Genomic DNA, 17,388 nt, shown 5'->3' with positions numbered 1-17,388 from the left:
TTATGCCAACTGTGAGCTCTTAAGACGAGTGGGTTGTAATTTTAAGTTAGCCAATTAATCCTACAACATAAAGGAAGTTGATGTCGAAAGGGCCTTACAGTCTGTCACAGCCAGCAATCGGTAGATGACGATAGATGACGAATAGCGTTTTCTTACAATGCATGAAGTAAAGGACACACTAATAATAATATTGTGACGTAATAATTTATAATAAAAAAATTTAGGAGCTTTTTCTCCGCATTGTGTTGTTTTGGGTGGCTACTATTAAAAAAACCTTTAGGATATAGGAAGACCTTTAAATTGCCATTGCGTTCATATACAAAATGGGGGAAAATGTAAATGAAATTTGACTATTTCTTAACTGCCTACTCACACGACTCAATACTTTTTGGCCCACATTGCCCCGTCCACACTTACAACTCAATCGCCATTCGTGTGCGCAGTGTTGGCGAGCCAGTCACTGCCATAAAAGTCGCTGACGATCACTACATTTCAATATTCAAGTGCAATTCAATTAATTTACGAAAATAAATTTACCGTTAAATTAGAGCGCGTGCGCACATGTTAACTCAGCTGGAATTCACCATAGTTTATATCAATTTGAGATCTTTGTACGTAAGCTCCTGCCCATCAGCTCCATTGTTATTGTACCAACAAGTAAATTTACACAACGAACGGCCGACAAAAAGAAATGTGCCGTTGAGTGCACCGTTTGAGTGTTTGCCCACTATTTGCCATTTACTTGTGGCACGAACTGACAAAGTGACAAATGTTTGCTATTTGCCACAACACCTACCTACCTACCTACCCACCTTCTAAGCAGCGACACTGTCGCCAGGCTTACCAGGCACCGCAATCAGACAACGGCATCAACGAACCACCTTCACCGCCAACACCATTTGCACTTTGACGAGGCGACTTTGTTCAAGCATCAGGCATCATGCCGAACTCACTAAAAATGGGTAAACTATGATGTTGAGCGTCGATTTTTAGCGCATGCACAACATTTTAGTGGAAAGAAAAACGAATGGAAAATCACTAAAAAATCAGGCTGGTAAAAATCGAACAAATTCGTATAACCCCCATTAAGTATGAATTGCAAAAAAGAATGCCTTGTACTGCACACATAAAAAAATAGCACAAGAAGTCATTGTGAAAAATGTGTTAGGGTTGGTCCGACGCGTATAAAAGCTAAGCATGAAAAGGCATCAATTTTTGTATTGCGAGAGAGGAATTCAACGTTGCAAAATTCATCTGTTTTCAAATCAAATTAAAACGTGATTATTTTACTACCATTTTTATTTGGATATAATTTAGCAATTTTTTGGTGGCAAGCAATTGCCGCTGGTTAATGACTACCTGGAAATTGATAGGTGTGAGCGTTGAGAGACAGCGCGACGCGAAGAAAAACCTGCTGTGAGTTTAAGGTGTACGTACCTACTAACTCGTATATGTCCACTGATTATGCCGAGTAGCTCAAAGTCATGAGTAATGAAAATTAATTAAGTATCAAGTTATGATTATTAATTTTATTGCTGGAAAAACATAAAAATGTGGAAACCTAATCAGTAAAATTAGAGACGTTGGAAATAAAAAATTACAAAACAAACCAAAAATAAATTCGCTTAAAAAATTGTTGGAAATATTTTTCACAAAAAACAAAACTTTGTCAAAAAAAAAAAAACAGAAAAAAACGTTGTTTTTGTTTGACAAGAAAAAAAAAACAAAAAACCAAAAAAAAATTGTTTACGTTAAAACGAAAAATAACGCATTTTACATTAGATTTAAAATATTTATCACCTTCAGTTTTCTTGCTGGGAAACATAAAAAAGTTTAAAACTGCATAGTAAAATTAGAGACGTGGGTTAAACTGTGGGCCACCAATAGTGGGGTGCGCATAAAAATTAGAATTTTCAAAGAAGAAGTTTACTTATCGTAAAATATTTATTAAATTTTAAGTATTAAGTATTAAGTATTAAGTATTAAGTATTAAGTATTAAGTATTAAGTATTAAGTATTAAGTATTAAGTATTAAGTATTAAGTATTAAGTATTAAGTATTAAGTATTAAGTATTAAGTATTAAGTATTAAGTATTAAGTATTAAGTATTAAGTATTAAGTATTAAGTATTAAGTATTAAGTATTAAGTATTAAGTATTAAGTATTAAGTATTAAGTATTAAGTATTAAGTATTAAGTATTAAGTATTAAGTATTAAGTATTAAGTATTAAGTATTAAGTATTAAGTATTAAGTATTAAGTATTAAGTATTAAGTATTAAGTATTAAGTATTAAGTATTAAGTATTAAGTATTAAGTATTAAGTATTAAGTATTAAGTATTAAGTATTAAGTATTAAGTATTAAGTATTAAGTATTAAGTATTAAGTATTAAGTATTAAGTATTAAGTATTAAGTATTAAGTATTAAGTATTAAGTATTAAGTATTAAGTATTAAGTATTAAGTATTAAGTATTAAGTATTAAGTATTAAGTATTAAGTATTAAGTATTAAGTATTAAGTATTAAGTATTAAGTATTAAGTATTAAGTATTAAGTATTAAGTATTAAGTATTAAGTATTAAGTATTAAGTATTAAGTATTAAGTATTAAGTATTAAGTATTAAGTATTAAGTATTAAGTATTAAGTATTAAGTATTAAGTATTAAGTATTAAGTATTAAGTATTAAGTATTAAGTATTAAGTATTAAGTATTAAGTATTAAGTATTAAGTATTAAGTATTAAGTATTAAGTATTAAGTATTAAGTATTAAGTATTAAGTATTAAGTATTAAGTATTAAGTATTAAGTATTAAGTATTAAGTATTAAGTATTAAGTATTAAGTATTAAGTATTAAGTATTAAGTATTAAGTATTAAGTATTAAGTATTAAGTATTAAGTATTAAGTATTAAGTATTAAGTATTAAGTATTAAGTATTAAGTATTAAGTATTAAGTATTAAGTATTAAGTATTAAGTATTAAGTATTAAGTATTAAGTATTAAGTATTAAGTATTAAGTATTAAGTATTAAGTATTAAGTATTAAGTATTAAGTATTAAGTATTAAGTATTAAGTATTAAGTATTAAGTATTAAGTATTAAGTATTAAGTATTAAGTATTAAGTATTAAGTATTAAGTATTAAGTATTAAGTATTAAGTATTAAGTTTTAAGTATTAAGTATTAAGTATTAAGTATTAAGTATTAAGTATTAAGTATTAAGTATTAAGTATTAAGTATTAAGTATTAAGTATTAAGTATTAAGTATTAAGTATTAAGTATTAAGTATTAAGTATTAAGTATTAAGTATTAAGTATTAAGTATTAAGTATTAAGTATTAAGTATTAAGTATTAAGTATTAAGTATTAAGTATTAAGTATTAAGTATTAAGTATTAAGTATTAAGTATTAAGTATTAAGTATTAAGTATTAAGTATTAAGTATTAAGTATTAAGTATTAAGTATTAAGTATTAAGTATTAAGTATTAAGTACTAAGTATTAAGTATTAAGTGTCAAATAAAGAAATCGGCTAGAAACAAAAAGAGAAAGTTCGTTGAAGACCTTGCTAGCGATGCCGAAGCGACAGCAGGAGTAAACAACATGAGACAGCTGAACCGCATAGTTGGCCGTCTAACCAATCAACGGAGTAACAGCAACCAGCCGATCAGAGATCTGAATGGTGCTTTGCTGACTTTCAATGATGACCAGATCCGCAGATGGAAGGAACACTTTGAGGCAACTAGCAACATTGCTCTTAACAGTATACCTAGCTTCGAAGTGGGCAGCACAACAACAACCAACAATAAAATAGCAAAAACCTCCCCAGCCTAGCGGAGATTAAGGATGCAATTAAGAAGCTGAAGCTCAACAAAGTGGCGGGCGAAGATGGCATACTGAACTAATGACTTCTTCTTTATTTGCAATTCGTTACCGAATGTAAGCGGTCATGTATAAAATATAATGTAACTATTGACTGCCGACCCGGAAATATCAGCGGAAATTCTTCATCCGGACGTATTTGGGCATTCGGGCGAATGCATACAGTGTGGTGGAGTTCACAAATCTTCCGGCTACGAATATTCGGCTCAGGCGTGAAGTCCATATTGTTGTACGGAAGCGAAAGATGGCTGGTCTCTAACATTATTACACAGAGGCTATAATCCTTAATCAACAAATGCCTCCCCATCATATGCAGAATATTCTGGTCAAACACCATCAGTAACGATGCACTGTGGAAATTAACGAAGGAGGAACTCACCCTTAGGTAAATCAAACGCAGAAAGTGGCGATGTATAGGTCAGACATTGAGAAACGCACCTTATAACATCACGACAATGGCACTGGACTGGAACCTGCAAGGAAGGAAAACGACAGCACAGAACCGTGTACGATAGAAGCGTCTTGCTGAGGCCCTTTGCTCCTGAGAGGAGTGAACAAGGAAAAAAAGTTTCTTGTTACAAATGCATATAAAAAATTCAAAACTACTCAGTAAAAACCTAATCAAAGAAATTATAATAGGTGAGAAATAAAAAATAAGTTCGCCGAAAAAAAATTCGGAAATCCATAAAATTTGTTTTAGCTTCAAAAGGAAAAATAACGCATTTGATGCTAGAAGTAAATTTTTTAATACTTTTATTGCTATATTCCTTCTTATAGTTAAAAATTTGGTTTTCATTCTGAGGTACATTTTTTCCACTCGGACGTTTGCCATTGCCTGTTAAGGGACGAGAGCCCTTCGAAAGCACTTTTCTACAGGATCCGGCACTTGAAGTGTAACAAATTAAAAAGGCCATAAATTTAGTTTGGAAAATTAGTTTTATTCAATCCAAAGCAAGAAATGTGTCAAAATAAAACAAAATTAGGAATCACTTTTAATTTTGCTCGGTATGATCACCTTTTGCCTGGATTATGGTCTTGAGACGGTCCAGAAATGAATTGCAAGCTGCCCGAATGTAACTTGCAGGTATTTTGGCCCCTTCGCTGACAAAGGTTTTTTTCAGCGCCTCTAGACTGGTGAATTTTTTAGTTCGGACTTTGCTCTCCAAAATGTCCTAAAGAGAATAATCCATTGGATTCGCGTCTGGTGAATTTGAGAGCCATTATGTGGACGTTATGAAGTTTGGAGCGTTGTTTTTTAGCCATTCTTGGTTCACTCGAGCTTTGTGAGACGTTGCCGAGTACTGTTGAAACGACCATGGTTTGCCACCGAAATGTTTGTCTGCCCACGGCTTCAAAGCAACCTCCAGAATACTTTCCCGGTAATATTTCACATTTACCTTGACGCCAGGCTCGATGAAAACGATTGTAGAGCGCCCATCTGTGTTTAGAGTGGCCCAAACCATTACCTGTGGCGGGTGCTGCTTTCTAGTGGCCAATCGATCCAGTCTGACTTGTTGCTGCTTTAGTGTGAGATCATGCGCTTTTTGGATCTTTTAAGGCTAGACTTTGATACCATTTTTCAGTATGCGGCGGATGCAAGGGTCAGATATTTTCAGTTCTTTCGCCATTTTATTGGCACTTCGCTGGGGATTTCGCTCAAGTCGCTTCTTCACTTTTTGAACCATTTCACTTGACGCTCCATGACGTTTCGCGATGCTACCAATATCATTGTAACGAGTAATGGTGCGATAAACAAAAACTTCATTTACTTTAAGGTGCTCGAGCTTACAAACAATCGGTGATTGTGATTTTCCAGCCCATGCATCAGCTGCGCGAGCAGTCTGAAGTTAGTTACTCTTTGAGTGCCGGACCTTGTATAACTTGATGTTTCATGTACATAGCGGCGAATGTTAGTTACACACAAACGCGCTTGGCTGGGATAGCCGCCAAGAGGTACGAAAGTCACTCTTCGCAGCAAACGACTTGGAGAGTTCCTTTCTAACGCTAACTGAGCTCTCAACAGTGTTCCTTTATGTACTCGTATCAGTTTTGCGGCCGCCGTAGCCGAATGGACTGGTGCGCAGATTCGAAACCACAGACACGAAACACCAATCGACCGCTCAGCGGCAGCGCCATGAAAAAGTTCCGTCTGCCCTTCGGAGTTCAGTTAAAACTGTATGTCTCGCCATTTGTGAAAACATCAAGCACACCACACATAGGAGGAGGAGCTCGCCCAAATACCCAAAAAGGGTGTAAGCGGCAATTGTATATATTAGTTTTGTGGAGACACCAAATTCATTCACCGGGGCAGGTATGCAACTCTTTTTCATTGCTTTTGAACGCACATTTTATGTCAATAAAGATGAAGCGGCGTGCGTATTTGAGGTCTATATGACTTATATAAATTATTTTCCGCATTGTCGTGTTTTAACAATCAATTCATTAGTCAGAGGTAATTAGTAAATTTCAAAACGAGTTTGGATACATTAATATTAAATCATTGACAACTTCATGATGTTAAAAAAGTACACTCACATAACTTTCATCGTCACCTCTTAACGCTTTATTTGGCATCACTAATTAATTTTCCTTCAACGAATTCTTTATTACGCATATCTTTGCGCAAGCGCTGCCCACAACCATGCGCGCGCTTGTGCGCATCTTAATATCTGTTATCCGTTAACTTGATTGATTTTCCTTGCATTTTGCATACATTTTACAACCATCCAGTTTCGTAACGGTACAGCAAGCACCGTTAGCTTGTCGCAGCTGTCATCTGCCACAGAGGATGCCAATTGGGTCACTTGTTAATTTGCCAAAAAGCAGCAACAAAAGTACATAGCAGGTTCTTCCGCCTATTCACATGGGTAATTTTTCACATTCGGCGTGCAATGCGGCAGGAAAAATGTCGCTAGCGCAGCGTAAAATTCTTCAGCGTAGCATCATCACCGCAGCGCGGCACGGCAGACTGGACTTTTTTGCGGGCGCCCGCGCTACAATGATTGATCGCCAAGCTACTCATGCCGGTCTGCGGTAAAGACAGCAGCTGCTGAACTTTGGCTTCACTCCAGCTGTGCCAAAGTTGCACAGTCGCTATTTCGCGACCACCGCCGCTGCCGTAGCTGCCGCATCTTGGCACATTTGCTTTTATTGGCGTTGCCCGAACACTCATCAGATATGCATGTGTTTGTATTATATGTATGTCGTCGCGCAGCTGATTTGCGTGATTGCGCAGTTATCGGCGCAGTGGGACTCACTGACATTTCTTTGTGACTGTTTTGGTGTATGTTGCATGTGTTTGCTTGACAAGACCAAATGGCAACGGGTTCCGAGTTAAACTAATGTTAGGTTAATTGCAGGAGTCAAGCGGACATGCCAACGATCGCCTCTGCAGATGGAGCTGCGAGTATGTAGATGCGCTTTCGCTTTCTTGCAAGACGTTTTTGACTTTGTGGGTGAGCGTAGCGGAAGCTGGTGATTGCTAAGCGCGCCTGCATACTTACGTACATACATATATGTGGCACCGAGAAAGCGATCCTATTTCAGCAGCAGCGAAAGTGCGCCACTCTTTGTACCCGCACATGTCTTCCGTCTGAGACGTGCAAGTGGGAGAGTCTTCTGCCGCTTTTTCAGCGCTTCTTACACCTTTTCTTTTTTGTTTTTGTTTTGGTTTTTAATACTTATTTTCGAGGAGTCAGTTGGTATTCATGATATTTTATGTGGCATCTGGCAATGTTGTCCGTTCATATGCTGGCTGCGGGCGTGACCACCCAACGCTTTATGTTTCCAGCTTTTGACGGCTTGGCTAGCCCGCTGTCCCACCCACTTGCGTATTACTTTGCATTGCATGCAATATTGTCATCGTTACGGCCGGATATTTGATATGTTTCTGCGCAAAGAAAAAAAGAAATAAATAAATAAATTTGTTGCTTTCAGTTTCAGTGGCACCCTGCGGTGTCTTTGGTTGTGCCGCGAATCTAAAAAATAAAAATGAAATTTACAATCCACTTACTTGTACACACACATATGCATTTGGTATTTTGCATACACTTATTTGTTATGAATTTTGCACCAAAGCGCTGCAACATACGCGCACATACTATGAGACTTGTAAAATTGTTTGAAATAAGAAATTTTAGCCATCTAACTCTTTCGTCCCCATCCACATAGGTCAATTGCGTGTACCCTGTAGGGAAAACTTGAACCAGTGCGACAAATTTCAGGTTCAGAAATTGTGCAATTTTGCCCATTAATAACTACTTCACCACTTGTGTTGCGACATCTATCTTCAGATTTTAATAACACTTTCGAATGGCAGTTTTGGTGCAGAAAAGCCATCTAATTTTGAGAGTACTTTCAGAGAAGGTCACTTTTGTAGAACAAAGTTATAGCACAGAACGTTTCAGCATTGTTGAGGACATGAGCGAAGATTCGATCGACTTAAACGTCGAATAAAGGTTCTCACTACTCTTCACTGACGCTGTAACCTAGGATAAAAGATTTACCAGGCTTGCCCTGTAACTATGGTGAAAAAGAAAAATGTGAGGGGAACTTTGGCTGACACGTCACTGGGGGTTCGGCAGCATCCCAGAATCAAATACATCCTCGTTAAGTACAGGAGCGATGCTATGTTAAATATTTTGGGCCTTATCTTAAGGGGTCGCGGTGGTCTAGAGTTCGAAAATTTAGAGTATTTTCAGGATTTTTTTACAATAAAAAAATGAAAAACAATATTTAAATTTTCTAGGCTTTTTATTTAACTTCTTTTACATACCAAAATGGAAATCTTTTTTTTTTATATGAAAAAATTAAAAAAAAAATTAAATTTTTTTTTAATGAATCGAATAAAAAAATAAAAATTTTTTTTTTAATTTTTTCATTTAAATTTAAATATTTTTTTTTTAATTTTTCTTTAAATCTTTTTCATATAAAAACAAAAAAAAAAAATTAAATGAAAAAATTAAAAAAAAAAAATTAAATTAAAATGTTTTTTTATAGAGGATGTGTTTCATTAATTAAAAAAAAAAATTAAAAAAGGAAATAGAATTAGAAGAGCTAAAATGGACAACTCCGTCCAGGTACATTTTTCGAGAAGATCAACTTCAGCGCCATTTTTAAAATTATTAAAATTAAAAAAAAAATTAACATTTTTTTGTTCTAAAATTTGTTCTACCAAAAAATTTTTTTTTAAATTTTAATAATTTTAAAAATGGCGCTGAAGTTGATCCTCCCGAAAAATTTCACCTATACAGTGTTGTCTAGTTTGGGTCTTCTATTTATCTGAAACACAAAACCCAAAAAAATTATTAATCATAATATTAATAATATGGTAAATCCAGTACAAATATTGATTTTTCTTAAATTTCGTCTTAGAAGACTTTTAGTAAAATTCAATAAACATTTTTTTGTAGAACATTTTAACCCGTGAATCCCACCGTTATGTGACTATTTAAGTCATTTTTTCAAGAATTGTTCAAAAGCCCTCTTAAACTGGGTATTAAAGGCTTAATATGTTCTACAAAAAGATTCCTTGGAAAATTTCACTCTCAAATACATTGGGCAACTATGGGTTAAACGTACTTGAAAAAAATGTGAAAAAAAAGCGAAAAAGTGAAGATTTTCGATCATTTTTTTCCCTGACAGTGTTACGCATTTTCTTCATAAAAAATGTCGCGCTTTTGTTATGTGGAGAATTAGGTGCACGCAACTGTATATACATTCTGTCTAAAAATTACGGGAATTGTTCAATAAAACGCATCAAAATTTATTTTGTCGCTGTCAAAATAGGCGCCATTCGAAGCAATACTCATATGCCAACGATTCGTCCAGTCATCAAAGCACCTTTTAAACGGTTTTGAAGAGATCTTCTTCATCACCTTCAGCGAATTCTCCTTAATGGCCTCAATCGACTCAAAGTGGCGTCCGCGGAGTGGCATCTTAAGTTTTGGGAAAAGGAAATAGTCGCAATGGGCTAAATCCGGTAAATACGGTGGTTGTTCGATGATATTTGTCGAGTTTTTAGTCAAAAAAGTGTTCACAATATGACACTTGTGAGACATGGTGAAAGATCCATGAGTTTGCTTTCCACAAATTGGGCCGTTTGCTACGCACATTCTCTCTCAAACGTCGCATAACTTTCAAATAAAATTCTTTATTTACCGTAGAACCATTTGGAATAAATTCCAAGTGCACAACACCAAAGATGATCAAAGAAAACGAGTCGCATGACTTTCACTTTTGACCGACTTTGACGTTTTTTTTTTTGGGGTTTCGGCTCATGAGGATAGCGCCATTCAGCCGACTGTTGACTGGTTAACTGGTTTGCATGTCAAACTCACATACCTACATCTGATTACCTGTTATGATGCGCTGGACTAACGTTGGGTCCGAATTCGCTCGCTCAGGTATGCCTTCAGCCGCCTTCTTCCGATGAATTTTTTGTAAGAAATTCAACTCCCTTGGAACGCGTCGAGCAGCCACGCGTCTCATGCCCAATTGATGGTGTAAAATGTTGCGAATTGATTCGTCAGACACGCTCTGGGCACTAACACAGTATATCAATTTTGAATGTTAAGCCAAGCTTCTCTCCCAACTTGTGGCAAGCGTCTCAATGTTGTCCTATCAGTGGAGTGCACTAGAGGCCAATGCTGTTTCAGACCAGCAGATGGTTTTTTATGAGAAGTTTTCCTTTCTGTCTGAAGTATTTCTGGAGGCTTGCCATTGCCTATCGAGTGGTGGCCACTTACCAGCCCACTTATCTTCAATAACCAAAGGCAGCTAAATTACTAAATTTTGTAGTCCTGTTGCATACACGAGCCGCAAGGCCCCACAAAGTAATAAATGTTGTTTTCGGCCACATTGTGAACCAGGCGTTCATTACATACCCTCATATATCCATGTCTTATAAGGCACTACTCTTTATACCCTTTCCTCTCTGCGCAATAAGTTGCTGCGAAATGTAATGAAATATTGTCCGCTTCATTCCTCATAATTCGGTATATTCATAATTCTTTCGTCCATAGCAGAATGAGTTTTTCGGAGTAAAGCAGTAAAATATAACATTTTGCGACTCCATTGAAAAGGAATTATATTTTTTTCCTTATTCACCCCACCCAGAAACGTAAGGCCTCGAGAAGACTTTTCCATCGTACGTGTGACGTCGGCATCTGGTAGCTCGCGCAATATCGACCTTCTCCAAATATTCTTTGACCGACCGCGACCTCTGTTCCTTTGCGAGCTCCAGTCCAGTGCCATTTTGACCAGGTTGAATCACCACTTTACTGTGTACTCCTTGAAAAAATAAGTTAAAATTGAATGATGGTGCAAGACCACTTTAATTCCTTAGTATGAACAACTGCGTCCTGACCGCGCGTGACCCTGAAGGCTTAATAAATTCTGTACTATGTTGCATGTCTCTACGAGCTCACAGCCCTACCCATGTGAGTTTAGCACCTAGTTTAGCAGCACCTTCATTCTATCCTCATCTAGCATTTCTTAAACCAATTTTCAAAGATGAAAGCATCACGAGCACGCTCCCTACTAAATTCAAATAATAATCACGCTCAGTGATTAACCGGCAACACACAATTTTTCTTACCTACGAGCACGTCGTTATGCGTATAGTTTTCCATTAACAATTGCAACGTTATGATAAATGCTTTAATATAAGAAAATGTAATAGGATTTCGTTGGTCTGAAATTCGCTGTTGCTGCCCAGCGAAATGCAAATGAAAGTGAAATCGGAGTAATCACTCAACAAACTGCGCCTGCGCAACCAGGAAGATGGTCCACTTCATTTGCCGGCTATGTCACAGGGGATGCGTACAAGGCGGGTGAGCGCAGGCCTCCCGGGGCGTTGCACTGTTGCACCATTAATAATTTCTTCTATTTCAAATAACCGCAAGCATTACAAAAAAAATATACAACATTTTGTTGGAGTTGGAATTGATGTGTGGCACGTCAAGCATATCCGCTCATTTGTCTTAGGAGCACAGTCGAAACCGAAATCGAAACCGAATTGCGCACCGCCCCAACTGGGGGGCAGTCATTTGTCAAGTGAAATGCGCAAAATTGTGTGCCACAATTCCGGACAGACAGTGACAATAATGGTCCTTGTTGGCTGGCCACACACACGGGCTAGAGAGTATGCGAGTAAACGAGTATACAAACTTAAGTTATCAATCGTAGAGCAGCTATGCAGCTGGACAGCAGTCAAGCAGTGGTTTGCGAATGCCACTTAGGCTTTTTGCAATTTAAACAAAGACAAACAAAGTACAACAACGACTGCAGCAATAAGCGTCCAGTCTATTTGTATTAGGGATGCTCCTTTTTTTTTGCTTTTACGATACCACAGTTTTCGGGATGTCCTTACTAGTTCCGATGCAAAAAAACAAATAAAAGTGGAGGCGAAGTTTTCGGACTGCGTTTTGTGCGAAATAGTGTTTCAAGTCTTTGGCCGGAATGTCCTTCAGGATGTCGGTACAAGCTTTTTGGATGGGCTCTATGGACGCAAAACGTTTTCCTTTCATGACCAAATGCAATTTTCTGAAAAGGTAGAAGTCACAGGGAGCCATATCGGGCGAATACAGTGAGTGATTGATGGTTAAAATGCGATTTCTAGTCAAAAAATCAGTCATAAGAGTGTATCGATGAGATGGTGCTAAATCATACAATAAGCGCCAGCTTCCTCCTTCGCGATATTCAGTGCGAATTCGACGAATGCGATGTAACAAACACTTCAAATCGCCAAGATAGAAAATTGCGTTGACGGTTTGGCCCATTGGGACACACTCCTTGTGGACAATTCCTTTGGATCGTAAAAACAAATGTGCATCCACTTGATTTTTCACTTCTCTAAACGCGATTTTTTGGGTTGTGGCTCGTCTGGGGCCTTCCCTTCGGCACTATGACGCTTAGTTTGAGATTAATGTTGGAAACACCACGTTTCATCACCAGTTACAATGTTGTAAAGGAAGTTATCGTCTTTTCTCGCCTCTTCAATGAAGTGTTTCGAATGTTGAATTCTGAGCAATTTTTGGTCCTCAGTTGCACAGACCTTTCGTAAGCCCAAATGATCAGTTAAAGTGCTATAAATCGATGTTTTGGAGATATTCGACTCCAATTCCATGAATTTCAACCAAGATTTTGGTTCATTTTTGATAAATTTACGAACAATTTGGATGGAATTTTCGGACATTACTGATTTTGGGCGGCCCGTTAGTTCACTGCCATTTATATCCTCACAACCATCTCTGAAACGTGTAAACCACTCATGAACTCTGGCACGAGATAGACAGCATCGCCATAAACTTTTTTCGTCAATTCAAATGTTTCGGTAAGCGTTTTTACCGATTCTATAACAAAATTTGATATTAGCTCTTTGTTCGAAACTCGTTCTTGTACCGATGACACAAAAATACTGAAACTTTAGACTCAATAACTTTGCTTCCACTTAATCGAATGTCACCAAGCTTTCACTGGAAGTCAGCTAGGGATGTAACTTCCAAGGCACTAACTCATTAAAAAGATGGCGCCATCAAAAACATTTTTATGACGCCAGTCTTGGACTTCACCTTGTACAAGTATTCTTTGGCCGTACGGACCTCTGCTCCCTTGTGGGCTCGAGTCCAGTGTCCTTCTCGTGATGCTATCTGCTGATTTTCTAAGCGTCACATTGTTCTAATTGATACAACAAGAAAAGTTAAGCATTGAACACAAAAAACGCGGCTGATTTCAACAACAAAAGTGAGGTAAACACCAAATAATTTTCAATTTTGCTTTTTTGTTAAAACAGAATTTTTTCTGCGAAGCAATATTCGCAAGAAATTACAAATCACGAAAATCCCGGTATTATCGGTACGCAAAAAAGACCGCTAACCCATGCTCCGGGATGTACATCCCTAATATGCATGCATGTCCCGCTGTCCCGCTATACGCCGCCGCAACACTTGAGACATGTGCCGTCAACAATGTTGCTGACATCGAGCGACATAAAATGTTGAGGTAAATAATTTGTTTGAAAATGTGGTGCAACAGTAATTTCGAGTGCGCACATTCGTACACACGCAATAGGTATTTGCAAAGCCACACGCCACATTGAAATTCCCAACATTTTAGCAACAGGCAGAGGTGTATCGGCGTGTTTGTCTATATAAAATTACCCGTTTGCCGTTGCTATGTCTTTACCGGCAACATGTAATTTCAACTGTTTTGGTGCTGCAATTTAGTCGTTAATTAAAGTGTAACATTTTGGTGACGCAAATGTCATATTGTTGTTGCCGATGGTTTTATTCTTCACCACTCACAATTCAGTGTACTCGCATTAGCTTGTGCCATTTTCTGGCACTAAGTAGGTATTCAATGCATTTCTATGCATGCGCACACATAACCTGCTGGAAAATTCATCCTGTTCCAGCGAACTGGTCCATTTCTAGAGAATTCGGGGATAATTACACCACTGGTGCCAAACTAGTTCCCGTTTAGTAAATTCAAACCACGCGTTTTTTTTTCTCTTTTTCTTACAAACAGCTGATGATTTTTTCACGGCGATGCCTTAAGAAGGGTGAATTGCTCCTCACTGTAACGTTTTTCGAGATTTCGGTACTGGTAAATTTCGACAAGTCTTACCATAAATTCTGTGACAAATTTTACATGGCATATGGCGAAAAAAACCCGCAGCAAAAAGTTCCGTTAGTTTTGATTTTGCTCGTATGCATTGTCTATTCATAAATTGTACTCAGTTTCGGGGCAAATTTTGCTTGTAAATAATAGAGTGGGGAGCGAAGGAAAATCGCATTGAAGTAGTAAAAATGCAAGTGAGATTTACGAATTGCTGAAGAAACTAAATATTCCGAGAATGTTTGCTTACCGCACAAGCAATCGTTTTTTCCCAAACGTCTGTGACAGAGAGCAAAAGAAGTGGTCGTTCACGCGTTGTTCGAATCAGTACAGCCATAAAAGCTGTTCGAGAAAGAATACGTAGAAATCCGCGTAGAAAGCATAAAATCATGTCAAGGGAAATTAATATTTTGACCAGATCCATGTCAAGACTAATTAGAGATGATCTCCAAATGAAAGCCTTCCGGCGCTCAACTGATTATCTTTTCACAAAGCGCTGGAAAAACTTTAGACTCTAAAGATGCAAGCAGCTTCTTCGGTGGCATGCGGTCAACGGCCAAGAAAATATTCTTTCCACACAGATGGAAAAATTTTCACTGTTGAAGAAGTCATTAATAAACAAAATGATAAAATCTATGCTAAAACTTCTAAAGACGGAAAAAATGTTGTTCCAAGGGTTCCGCGTGGCCACAATCCAGCCTTCGTAATGGTTTAGAGGGAGTCGCTTGTAAAGGCGTCACATCCTTTCATTTCTGCGAAAAAGGAGTTCAAGCCGTGGCAAAAGTGTACCAAGTGGATATCTTAGAAGGCATGATGAAGCAGTTGAGCAGTACTCTCTTCAATGGAGAGCGTTGGATCTTCCAGCAAGATTCCGCTCCAGCCCATATGGCAAAAACCAACCAGCAGTGGCTAAAAATAAATATTTCTCAACTCATAGCCGCAGAAGTTTGGTAGTTGGAAATCCAGATCTGAATCCATTGGACTAAAGTTTGTGCTCAAAATTGGAGAACATAGCCTGTCGAAGACCTCATAGAAATTTGGAGAGCCTCAAACAATCGTTGGTTAGAGAAGCCTTCGTGAATATCCATGGAAACCGTGCGTGCTGCAATAGCTGAATGGCCTAATAGTTTGAAGTTTGTGTAAAAGCAAAAGGGTGACCATTTCGAATGAAGAGGATGCTCAGATGATTACACCTCATTCTCCATATAACTGACTCAAAAAAGACTCGAAGTAACCTTGTGTACTCGTATAGTGTCCTGTGAGGAAACTCAATAAATTTGAGAGCTGAGCTTTTGTCATCCTCAGCAGATCCCTTAAACGCCTCCGATCCACACACGTGGCCAGAATGATTTCGCGACCTTACAAGTTTGTCTTCTTGCCCAGCGCTAGCTGAATTGAAGCGAATCTGAAGGGAATCACAATCCGCTCCTTTCGTGTGGGAAACTACCTCACAGGTCCTTTTGTCTGACCAGCTTATCCGCCAAGCAATTTCCCGCAATGTCGCTATGAACTGGTGCCCAGATGAGTCTTATGTTAAAGAAATCGTATGCACCTCGATTAAATTCCGAAGACACATGCCGCGTACTCGCGATAGTAGTAACAAAGTGATACGTAGTTAGCGAAATTGAACTAGTTTTGTACCCAGAAAATCATGACACCACTTTACGTTTCTCCTACAGGGTACTTACTCATACGTATTTCCAAACTGACGAGTATCTCTTTCACATTGCCAACTTGTTATGTGAGTAATTGCCACATGTTGCAAGTCGCAAAACAATTTGCTAAATATTTTTTACGCTTTTCGCTAAGCGCTTTTGATTTCATTTTATTTACCGTCAGTTGTTTCTTTTTATTTCATGTGAATGCTTTTTTTTTTTACTGCGCCATGGCGGCTGAGTTCAAAGCTTTGCGCGATAACTGCAAATTCATTCGCTGAGTGAATTGTTTTTGTTTTTCTGCTAGCTGACCGTTTGGTGTTTTGTTGGCCATTGGCGTTGTTATCACGTTTTCTGTGTCGCGTTGTACCGACACTAAGTGGGTGGTCGTCGAACTGCAACGGGGGCAAGTTAAGTAAAATCTGATGAAATTCAGTAAATTAACAATTAATTTTTGCGCTCTAGGCGCGATTTTGGATACTTTGGGGACCAAATTAAAAAAAAATTGCAAGAAAAAATAAATTGATAGAAGAAAATTTCTAGGTTGCCGCTATCTTAATTCGGTTGCCAGCGATTTGAAAGTTAACGTCTGAATTTGTTTTTTGGGGAAGATCAAGGTTTTCACCATCAATCGGCATAGGAGACAGTTTGAATACGCAGAATATTTTACTGAAACATTTTAACCCTTTAATTGCTCAAAAGATAAGTCTTTTTGTTTATTTTTGCGGAAAACGCCAAAAAAATACTCATAATAGAGGGATGTAGTTGCTTAGAATGTACCACAAAAATATTTGTCATAAACTTCTACTATAAGTCTCTTAATACGACTTAAATGTCAAAAATGTGCAAGCCAAATTGGGAAATGTGTTTAAATCTTCGTTAGTGCATATAAAAAATTAATTTAAACTACTAACTAGAATCTAGCTGTTGAGGTCTCAATAAAAAATAACTAATAAATAATAAAACAGAAATATAAGTTTATAAATAAAAAAAATAATGAATGATAAACAAAAAATCCAAAATAATGAATTATAAATAAAACATAAAACACAACAAATAAAAAAAGGAATAATAATTAATAAAAAATGATAGTAAATAATAAAAATCAAATAATAAGTAAAAAATGAAATCTGAAAAAAAATAATTAAAAATCAAATAACAAATAAAATAATAAAAAATAATAAATTATAAATAAAAAATAAAACGTGGCAAATAAAAAATAAATAAAGGAAAAGAATTAA

The sequence above is a fragment of the Anastrepha obliqua genome, chromosome 4, assembly GCF_027943255.1.
Source record: "Anastrepha obliqua isolate idAnaObli1 chromosome 4, idAnaObli1_1.0, whole genome shotgun sequence".
NCBI lineage: Eukaryota > Metazoa > Arthropoda > Insecta > Diptera > Tephritidae > Anastrepha > Anastrepha obliqua.
Note: the sequence above shows the minus strand (reverse complement) of the source record.